We start from the raw sequence: 12,116 nt of genomic DNA on the forward strand, positions 1-12,116 counted from the left end.
TTATTATGCTTTTTTTTTTCTTTGAATGACATATTTGCACTAGTGCAATGTGCTAAAGTGAACGAAAAGGTCTAATTTCACCTCCAAATAAGAATTATATAATGAAATTAATATAATTTAAAATATAGCTGCAAGCAGCAATTAAGGGGCCAAGCACGGCAGCAAGCATCAGAGCAACTGAAGCCATTTTAAGATGATTTGAGTGAAAATTGGTGAAAAATCATAAATGCAACCACTAGCAATATGATTTAATGGGTTATCACTTTTGACCAATAGGTGGCGCTGTTATCAAATCGATGTGGTGTGTTCTATGTGAGGTGACGGTAGCTGCGTTTGCAATACAGATTTGCGCAAAACTTTGACGTTATAAATGTCGATTAAAAAGTATTGCAAAATGACGGCGTTTCCATTAACCGATGTTATGCGACTGAAAAAATTTTTCCTCTCGTTTTAAGTCATGGAAACAGATTTTGGCAGATTTTGGCTATATTTAATCGAAAGTGACTTGTAAATGCGGAAAAACGTTTCCATTGCCGTTTTGCAAAATATTCCTTTTTTGAAGTGCCTGAAAAACCACCTCATGCAAGCATAACTTTTTTTGCGATATATGGGAGTTTTTGCGCAATTGACGCGTTTCCATTAGGTGTATTTTCAATTCGCAATTTTAATTTGCGCAATTTAAAGGGTAATGGAAACGCGCCTAATGACACACACAAAGTTTGGTGTCAGTATGTCAAAGCTTTGCAGAGATACAGCCTCAGTAGTCTGGCATCATGCCTCAATTTTGTTGCTGCACTGTACAAGAACAGTTTTGCTTATCACGAAATTCATAACTTTTTGTGAGCACAGTCTGTAGACTCGATTTTGACAAAGTTGTCAATATGTTAAAGCTTTGCAGAGATACAGTCTCAGACACAGTTTGGCATGATTCCAGCAAATTCGCTGATGCGTTAAACGATAAACATTTCGTATATCGAGACGAAATCCGTAACTTTTTGTCAGCATGTTCTGAAGATGGTCTGAGTCAAATTCGCTTAAAATTGGACTAAAGGAGGAGTTTGAAAAAGTAGGTTTTCAACGTAACTAAACATGGTGGACAGGAAGTTTGGCTGACTATGGCAAAATTGGTATTTTAAATTTTAAAATTTATTTTCATTATAATACTCCATTTTAATAAATTGTTATTAGCATTTTTTAAAATTCTTTTACTTTTAACCACAAGGTGGTGCTGCTCCCAAACTTTTTGAGTCAGAGCATGGTGCTGAAGACATTAGTAACGATACACCAGTGTGTTCCTAAAATATAGCATTTTACATCAAATTCAAAATGGCTGACATTGGAAAATTGGATATGGTTTGACTCGGCATGCTCTTCTTGGTCAAACCATATAGAAGTTATAAGCAAAAATAGCCATTTTTCATAACTTCTGACCACTAGGTGTCACTGTGCAGAAACTATGCAGGTAGCCTCGGGTCATGTTATAACACACACCAAGTTTGGTCTTAATATGTCAAACAATTGCGGAGATATATCCTCACATCCATTTTTGCATGCTCTTCATAGAATTTGTTCACCCGTTAATCGAGAACGCTTTGACTAATCAACTTGAATTCCATCACGTTTTGCCTAAAAAATGGTCTAAAGATGATCTGAGACAATTTTGGTAAAAATCAGACAAACCGTCTAGGAAGAGTTCAAAAAACTAGGTTTGTCAAACTAATAAAAACAAACAAACAAAAAAAAAAACTTATGATTTTTAAATTGATGTTCATTCGTCCGAGTAATCAGAATTAGGATTCTGAATTCTCCTTCTATCTAGACCAGTGTTTCTCAACCCTGGTCCTGGGTGCCCCCCAACACTGCACATTTTGTATGTCTTCCTTATCTGACACACCCATTTCAGGTCCTGGAAATGTTTTCTAATGAGCTGATGAATGCAATCAGGGAGACACACAAAATGTGCAGTGTTGGGGGGCGCCCAGGACCAGGGTTGAGAAACATTGATCTAGACCAGTGGTTTTCAATCCTGGTCCTGGGGACCCACTGCTCTGCACATTTTGTGTCTCCCTTATTTAACACACCTGATACAGATCATCAGCTCATTAGGAGAGAGATCCATGTACTTAACTGAGTGTCAGATAAGGGATACATACAAAATGTGCAGAGCAGTGGGTCCCCAGGACCAGGATTGAAAACCACTGATCTAGACCAAGGTTCCACAAATCTTACCCTATAGGGCCAATGTGCTGCAGAGTTTAGCTCCAACCCTGATCAAACTCGCCTACCTGTAATTCTCTAATGATCCTGAAGACCTTGATTAGCATTCTCAGGTGTCTTTGATTAGGGTTAGAGCTAAACTCTGCAGGAAAATGGATCTCGAGGGCCAGATTTGAGGATCCCTGATATAGACCTTACCATTCAAAAGTTATTAGCATAAACATGAGTGAAACTTTGGACAAGTGGTGGCGCTAGAGAGTTTGAGGTAGAGACTCCAAGGTGCTTGGCCCATAAATATATATATACAAAAAAAAAAAAAACATGTCTTAGCTGTGTGTGGATACAACCACCCTACAATGATAGAAATCCATTCACTTAACCAGTCTTAATTATCAGGCGTTTTGATTTTCTGAGCAGTATGACGTCTTACTGCTTAGGCTCCGCCCACGGCCGCTGACGGACTTCCGCGTATTAGCATATTATTCCCGCCCTCAGCCAGTTGGATGCTGTCCGCCATTTTCTCCGCGCTCCAGAAAATGTATCGACAACGTCTCGTAAGCAATGCAAGTGTTTGTAGTTGGATGTAAAAGTGAACATAAGAGTCTTAATTTGCTTCCGACATCAACGGCACTAAGGAGCATAGATTAGTTTTGTTTTAGATGGTAATGTGCGGCCAAATACACCTAAGTTCGTTAATGTTTGCGCAAATCAAATTACTTCAGACTGCTTTCTAAAGGAGGGACAGTTCAAGGCAGGTTTTGCTACGAAGTTCAAACTCAAGGGTGGACAAGTACCACTGTACTTGATCCAGCTGTAGCCTACCTCCAGAAGAAGTAAGTCTCACACTTTGTTTTTTGTTTATTTGCAAATCGCCTTTCCTCTTCCGTTGCAGAGAGGGGCAGAGTGAGCAGAGCTCATTGGCATTTAAGGAGACATGCACCTAAGGAGTCGGGACGTTCTAAAACGCTTAACGTGGCTTAACGTACGTAAAAAACGACCAAGAAACCCCAAATCTCTGTCAAACCTTACTTGGAACAAACACTAACTACTATCAAAAGAACGAGCCCTTATTTCACAGATAAAGTGAATAATATCATGTTAAGCGTTTTCTCCCCCATAGAAGTCCATTATAAGGAAACAGCTTAACGTGGTTTAACCACGTACCTCAACAGAGACCAGGGAAGACCAAACTTCTGTTAAATTTTACTTATAATAAACACCTGCTGCTGTCAAAAGAATGAGCTCTTATTCAGCATATAAAGTGATCGCCCCCCATAGAAGTCCATTATACAAAAAAAAAAGCTTAACGTATGGTAACAACGACCGGGGAAAACCAACCTTCTGTAAAATTTTACTTATAATAAACACTTTCTGCTGTCAAAAGAATGAGCTCTTATTCAGCATATAAATTGAATAACATCACGTTAAGCGTCCCCCATAGAAATCCATAAGGAAACAGCTTAACGTGGTTTAACGCATCTTAACAACGACTGGGGAAAAACAAACTTCTGTCAAATATTACTTATAATAAATACTTGCTGCTGTCAAAAGAATGAGATATCATTCAGCACATAAAGTGAATAATATCACGTTAAGCGTGTTCTCCCTATAGAACTCCATTCAGGAAAAAGCTTAACATGTTTTTTATAATGGACTTCTATGGGGGGCGATCACTTTATATGCTGACTAAGAGCTCGTTATTTATTATAAGTAAAATTTAACAGAAGTTTGGTCTTCCCTGGTCTCTGTTGAGGTACGTTAAACCACGTTAAGCTGTTTCCTTATAATGGGCTTCTATGGGGGAGAAAAGGCTTAACGTGATATTATTAACTTTCTCTGTGGAATAAGGGCTGGTTCTTTTGATAGTAATTAGTGTTTGTTCCAAGTAAGGTTTGACAGAAATTTGGGGTTTCCTGGTCGTTTTTTTACGTACGTTAAGCCACGTTAAGCGTTTAAGCGTTTTAGAACGTCCCGACGAGTCGCTGTGAACAGAGCTGTTTTAAACAGGGTGTTGTTTTACACGACCAATGTGGAGCAACAGTGTGTTATAGACTGGGCTTAAAACGAAAAATAAATTAAATCGGTTCACTCCGAGCAGAATCAGCATGCACGTGCAGAGGGGAGGGCGGAGGGTGCTTGAGCACCTGCTCTTTTGGCTTCTAGTGATCAAAGTACCCTTTTTTTAAAGATTTTTTTGTAATAATATAAAAATTAAATATTTATAAAAAAAATAACGAATTCGCGACAGCCTGCCCAATCGAACTATTAGTAAAAGTAATTAATGTTTTAGCTGTAAATAGAATGACCCTCGTGATGACCTTTCACGTGACGACCCCACCCGGATGTTCAGGACGATCCGATCATGTTTTGGCTGCTGGTAAGTGGTGTTTTCACCAGATTTAACGTTACTTCTTATTATAAGAATGACGTGAAGAAAAGAGATTATGCATGAGTGTTCATACTTTTTTATAGTGTGTGCATGTGTAGTCTGCTCTGAAATAGCTGCCGATAATGTTAATATCGTCAATGCTGCTTTGTGTTCAGCCGTTCCCATGGAAACCGTAATATTTCAGCGCTCCTAAAGCGCCCCCTCGTGACAGAGAATGAATTTTTATTTCCACATTTTTCAGCTCTTTGTGGTCAAATTATTGCAATTATCGACCTAGTTTTTATGCAGCAAACACATCGAGTTGTAAATGTTAAAGATGTTAATGTGCCTTCTAAAAATCTAAACAATTAAGAAAAATATAATAAATTATAAACTCGATTTATCCCTTTTAATGGTATAAAGGCTGAAATTCCATTGTATAAGATATTTTGTTTTTGTGTGAACCTGTATCTGAATTATAAATCATGCCATTTTAAAAGTAACATAAAAGTAACCTATATAGATTTTTTTTCAGTACATCAATTGAATTTACATGAAACAGTTCTCTAACATCTCGTAAATTTCACAATAACCCAACTTAAACGCACCTGATAAAATATTTGTTATTTAGGCTAATCAACATTCACAAACCAGTTATTCTTAACAGAAAAGCAAGCATGAGCTGCTGCGTGCATCCATGGCAGAATGTAAGCAAACAAAGCTCTTTTAAAGCGGACATCTCAGTTCATATGCGATCTCGTAAAGCTCTTATAACACAATGAATATTATGCACAACGAATCGTTCACAATCTCTACACTTCGTGTGTTGTAATTCGCAATATTCAGCACTGTGCAAGAATTTTTGAGCAGTGAATGGATTATGGACCTGTTTGACCGATGCGTTCCGGAAATCAACAGATGGCTACATTGCTCACGCTGCCTATCCTTGCGCTTACTAATCATATTTATGTTATACTAGTTGTTTTTGCTGCTTTTGTGCCAAAGATGAATAACATTTTTTTTTTAAATATATTTTATGTTTAGATATTTTTATTTTGTGGGAGTCCCGCGAATCATTTTATTTTCCCGTATCCCACACACACGGGTCTCTACCCCCCCCCGCCCATTCATGTTTTGTTCCGCGCCGCCCTCTGTTGCGTCCGGTCCCGCAGGTCTCTACTGCATGTACTGACTGAAAAAGCAAATAACGTTAACACCATTTGGAAAAGATGAGTGGGAGCAGCGGCTCAACTTCACAACAAAGTGTGTCTTAATGTAGGTTATAGTCAGTTTTACTGATGTAAAATTGTTTACAGTGTGTTTGGATTCTTAAAAGTTTAAGATTTTATATATAATAGTTAATTTAATTTTATTTAAGGTACTGTAGTTATTTTCTTAATTTGTAATGACAACTGACAACTTTATTTAAAAAAAAAAATGGCAACAATGTTTAAGAGGTTTTAAATAAACAGTAGCACAGTGTAGCATCCTTTGTGATTATGCTTGGTCTTTCTTTGTTACTCTTTTATGAAACCGTAGTAAATCGCATTTTAAATTGCAAATCGCAATTTTGATCAGAAAAATCGCAATTAGATTCTTTCTCCAAATCGTGCAGCCCTATTTCGAGCCCTGTATTAAATTTTGAGGTGAAATATGACCTGGGCCCGTATCCCTAAAGATTCTGAGAATCCTCTCAGAGAGCTCCTAACTTAACCTAAAAATTCCTTGCCAGGAGTTTTAGCTTAGAAGTGATTCCAGAACATTTTCAGTGAACTCTGAGCAAGGAATGGATGGAAAATCCTATCTTAGTGAGGAGGTGTGGTTGACCCCGTTGCTAGGTATGAGTCATCATTTCAAAAGCCGTGATTGGTTGATCCTACAAGTTTGATGAAAATGAACTTTTGGTGATAATGAGCAAAGGATGTACCCTCAAATCAATAAACATAATTATACACTCTAATCTTATGCAGACTGTAATTGTAAATAATATTTCACATTCAAGAAAATATCTGGAAAATGAATAGTAAGCTGTAGGGGTTACAGCCTAACATTAGAATCTAAAATATGTGAAAACTTAAGCTCATTACACCCTGTTCAAATAATGATTCGTGTCTTATTTGCTCATATTAATATCCTAGCTGGCATATTTTGTACTTTCACTCCCATATGGACCCCATTGAAAACAAGATGGCCTATCTCAAGGGGCTGTCCTTAATGAAGTAGAAATTGCAACGTTACAACTCAGTGTGGTCTTAACGAGGGTAACACGGCTCACAAACATGATTCCTGCACGATCCAATCTGTAGCGTCTCAATAATTCCCTGTCATCCAGTGTTTGCAGGACATCTCTCCTGCCTCCTCTGTTGGCCATTTTGTGAGCTGCTTAGGGGAACTCCTAAGCCACTAAAAGTCCTCTTCCCTGCTCTTAGCAGATCTCGCCTTAGGAGCCCTTTTAAGCGCTAGGAATCTTGAGGAATAGCTTTTATATTAACTGGGATTTTCGCGTCACTTTTAGGGGAAATTCTAAGAAAACGTCATGACTTCTTAGAATTTGGCTGCTAGGAGCCACAATTTGCACAAAAATTCTTTAGGGATACGGCCCTGGATTTCACCCCCAAATAAGAATTATATAAAACACACTGGAAAAATATACATTATAATAAAATACTTAATAGTTTGTGTTCATTTTTTTTTTTTCTGCAATTAAACAGATTTAAATTATTATTACTTTTCAATTAGTTCATTAATTATTTTTGAGGTGTTTATATTTGTTCTTAAATGTGATTTATTTAAATCAGCATAATGCATCATTTATAATTACCCCTTATAAAAATTATCCATGGTTTTATTGTAGTAAAAGTGTAGTATGGTTCATTTGTAGTAAAACCAGTTTTACTACAAATGCCAATTTTTTTTTTGGTTTAATTTGTAGTATAACCATGGTTAATTTATAAATTATTATATAACTTATATAACTTATTATATAACTTAAATTATTAATACTATACATTTTATAAGTTTATGTTCAGCTGCAACATCGTATGAGTCTTAAAGTTCAAATATAGTGCATTTCTTTCTCCGGATTTTTGGGGTTCAATGTGACTGGATCAGTGCTTGATGTGTGCAGTGTGTGCGCATGTCCGCGTGCCCGTCTGCGCCTGCTGTCTGGTCTAGTCTGTAGGGTGTGCAGTGCCAGGTTGGTGCTGTGTGAGAATAAGCTCAGCAGTGTTTATGTGGATGAGTGCATGTTGGCTTGGATTCTGTCCTCCTCACATCCGTTCCTGCCCCTCCTCCAGCACCTGACTGCCAACACTCACGGCCTCCCGTCTCTAGCCGTTATTAACACCGGATCCATTATAGCATGTCTTCATAATAACAGCAAACATACCTGGTTTGGGCCTGTAAAACTTTTACCTAGCATTTCCATTATTGAATGTGGGTGTTTAGTGTTGTGATGACCGCTCTTCAGGCAGTTTCAGGGGGTTTATGTAACACGGCGGATCTTTTTTGAGAGAAAGTGTTGTACGCTAAGTACACAGTTTTAATTTACTGCTCATCCAGAGAGCGGAACACTAAATCCTGTTCTCGGCGCAATTCATCACCATCAATCTGGACTACTCGACTGGAAAAATCCAGCTTACATTTGAACTCAAGTAAACATCTTTTTTTAGTTACAGTTATTTGTTTAGACACAACAGCACTGGCTGACTTTTACTTGAGCACTGTCATGTTCGAAAATAAAATGCACTCTCAGAAAAAAGGTACACTTTTGTACCTTATTTACCCCTAAATGGTGCATATTAGTACCTTGAACTTACATAATAGTACCTAAAGTGTATATATTAGCACCTTTTAAAAGGGTACTGCCACAGTGACAGCTTTTGTACCTTTTTATTTAAGCATGTATGTGTGAAAATACCTTGATAATTTCTTACATCCCAGCTGATTTTGTTTCCCATATGCCAATTTTTTTTTTTTTTTGTTGTTGTTCTGGCCAAAATATATTGAAATTATATGTTGCAAACAATTTTTAAAATTGTAAATATATTTAGTTTCAACCTTCATATACCAAAAAATATTTCAATATTAAAGGGGCAAGAAAATAAGTTGTGTATATAGGCTGCAAACAGGCTAAATGCAAATGTGGTTGGAATAGCCTACTACAGATCAAAAGTAGATTTATAATGGTTTGACAATGTTTAAGTGAATGTATTGTAATAATGTACAGTTTTTTTATTTTTTATTTTTATATACAGAATTTTATTATTATTATTTTTTATTTATTTGAAACATTGTGAAGTGTGTTCCTTTCTTGAAATGTGACGTGAATCATTTCTTGGATTTAAATATATGTAGGCCAAAATATATTTTAAATGCTTTTAAAAATACATATGTATATCTTTAAAATATGTCACCCTGGACCACAAAACCAGTCAGGGTAATTTTTTTGTAAATACATTACAATACACATTGATGTATAGTTTGTTAGGATAGGACAATATTTGGCCAAGATACAACTAATGGAAAATCTGGAATATGAGGGTGCAAAAAAATCGAAATATTGAGAGAATCACCTTTTAAAGTTCTTCGGAAGAAGTTCTTAGCAATGTATATTGCTAATCAACAATTAACTTTTGATATATTTACGGTATAGAAATTTACAAAATATCATAATTTTTGGCATAAAACAATAATCTATAATTTTGACCCATACAAATATACCCATGTTACATAAGGGTGGTCCAGGGTCACATACATTTTCAAAAATATCCAAAAACGTGGCCAAACATACACTGTAAGAAATATTTATATGTTTTTAGACATAAATATATTGCAAAATATGTCTTTCTGTGTTAAATTAAAATCTATATAAAAAAAAAATAATATGTGTGTGTATATATATGTATATATGTGTGTGTGTGTGTGTGTGTGTGTGTGTGTGTGTTCTATTCAATCTTTTTTTTCACATTTATTTTTATTGTATTTATGTTTTTATTTTTGTAAGGGTTGACATTCGTCATTTAATCTAGAATTTACCTGCTTGGTTACTAGGTTTTTAAAAACAACTTGCTAAACGAAAAAACATTGCATACATATTTTGTTTTGCGTAACACTTATGTAAACTACATACAAAAGCAAAAGCTCTTCTGAAGTACAGCAGGGACTGGTTAGAAAGTGCTCCACTGTGCACTGGCCTTAAAAATATATCCATTAATAACTTAAGAACGATTAAAGTTTAATATACACCACAACACCGAACAGGAGATGCTTCCTGTGCCACACATCACACCTGTACAAACACCACAATACATGCTAAATTATATATATATATATATATATATATATATATAATTTTATTTAATATTAATTATATATTATTTTTAAAATGACTATTATAAGTAATTTCAAGTAACAAAAGTGCTGTACAACTGGGTGACACATAGCATTGTACGTGTGACATGGCCTCATGCTTCTGTCGCCACAGGAAGTGCAAGTAGCTTGATTAAAAGGCAGCTTGTTCAATTAAATTGTCCTGTGTTATTGCCAGGGTCTGACAGGTGGAGGCCGGAGACTATAATTACACGTCCTGGCTCAGAACGCCTTTAGGGTTCACAACCAGGTCTTGTGTGTAACAGCAATAAGGACTCAGTCAGTTCAGTTCAGATCAGTGGGAGTTTGATTGGCAGGCGATTTGATGAATTATAATGCAGAATCTGCCATTTTGTCTTAAAAAAATGAACCAGACAGGAGAGTAGAATAACATCGGACAAACAATTTCTTCTGTATTTCCGCCATTTAAAAAAAAAAATAGATAGGGCGGGTCTTTGAGAAGGGTCAGTTGCGAGATGTCAACTAAGCATTTTAAAGGAACACTCCACTTTTTTTGGAAATAGGCTCATTCTCCAACTCCACCAATCCCCCCCCCCCCCCCCCCCCCCCGGAGTTAATAAGTTGATTTTTACCGTTTTGAAATCCATTCAGCCGTTCTCGATATCACTTTTAGCATAGCTTAGCATAGATCATTGAATCCTATTAGACCAGTAGCATCGCGTTCAAAAATGACCAACGAGTTGGGAGTGTAGTTCCTAATCTTATCAGCCTAGAAAATTGAAGCTTTGCATCTCCACCGGTCTTAGTACACGATATAACTACAGAAGAGTGAAGTTTTAAATAGGACAAATATCGAAACTCGTTGGTCATTTTTGAACGCGATGCTATTGGTCTAATAGGATTCAATGATCTATGCTAAGCTATGCTAAAAGTGATATCGCCAGAACAGGAGAACGGCTGAATGGATTTCAAAACGGTAAAACTCAACTTATTAACTCGGGGAGTTGGAGAATGAGCCTATTTCCAAAAAAAAAAAGTGGAGTGTTCCTTGAAGTTCTTACCACAATTCCGACTTTACATCTCACAAAATATTGCAATTCTGACTTTTCTCAAAAATTAATTTCTTTGGTATTTCTGCCATTGAAAAAAAAATAGAAAGATAGGGTGGACCTTTGCAAAGGGTCTATTGTGAGATGTCAACTAAGAATTTTAAGTTCTTTCCACAATTCCAACTTTACATCTCGCAATTTCTTCGGTATTTCCGCCATTGAAAAAAAAGAAAGAATAATAGGGTGGCTCTTTTGCAAAGGGTAAATTGCGAGATGTTAACTAAGCATTTTTAAGTTCTTCCCACAATTTTGACTTTACATCTTACAAAATCTTGCAATTCTGACGTTTTTCTCAGAATTAAATTTCTTTGGTATTTCGGCCATTGAAAAAAAAAAAAATAGATCGGTAGGGCGGGTCTTTGCGAAGGGTCAGTCATGAAATGTCAACTAAGAATTTTAAGTTTTTCCCCACAATTCCGACTTTACATCTCACAAAATCTTGCAATTTTGACTTTTTTCTCAAAATTCAATTTCTTCTTTGTTTCCGCCATTGAAAAAAAATAGATAATTGCAACTTTTTCTTTTACAATTTTTTTACAAAAAAGTAATAGTGTGACACAATTCGGACTTTTCTTCTAAGTATTGTAAGGAAAAACAGTCACAATTTGCTATATATTAAAAAAAATAAATAAATTGTTAAGTCCAGTTTCATGCCGGCTGAGCTACCGAGCAAACTTGTTACGTCCAGAAAGCAAAACATTTGGAGCTGTAATCATAACTGTGTACGAAAACGACTAAATTGCTGTTTTACCGCTTCTAGTGTTCCTTTCTGTTGGAAACTGCAGCAATATGTACCTACTGGTACGTATTTCGTGTCTTGCGAAAAAGGTCACACAGGTACATTTTCATCATGAGCTCAAGTACAATATTTGATGAAACCACATATTGACAAGCAAGTTTTTGCAACTAATGCAAAAGATGATTTAAAATCCTTGCTGCCTTTTTTTTTTTGCTTACTGGCATGCTTTATATAACGCCAAATCTACAAAAGTTTAAATAATGAATTACATCATCCTTGTGCTCACGTAATCATGTATCAAATCTAACCGACTTCCAGCACACCATGAAAAACAATCACGCATCCCATTAAA

Source organism: Garra rufa, chromosome 23 (assembly GCF_049309525.1).
Source record: "Garra rufa chromosome 23, GarRuf1.0, whole genome shotgun sequence".
Taxonomy (NCBI): Eukaryota; Metazoa; Chordata; class Actinopteri; order Cypriniformes; family Cyprinidae; genus Garra; species Garra rufa.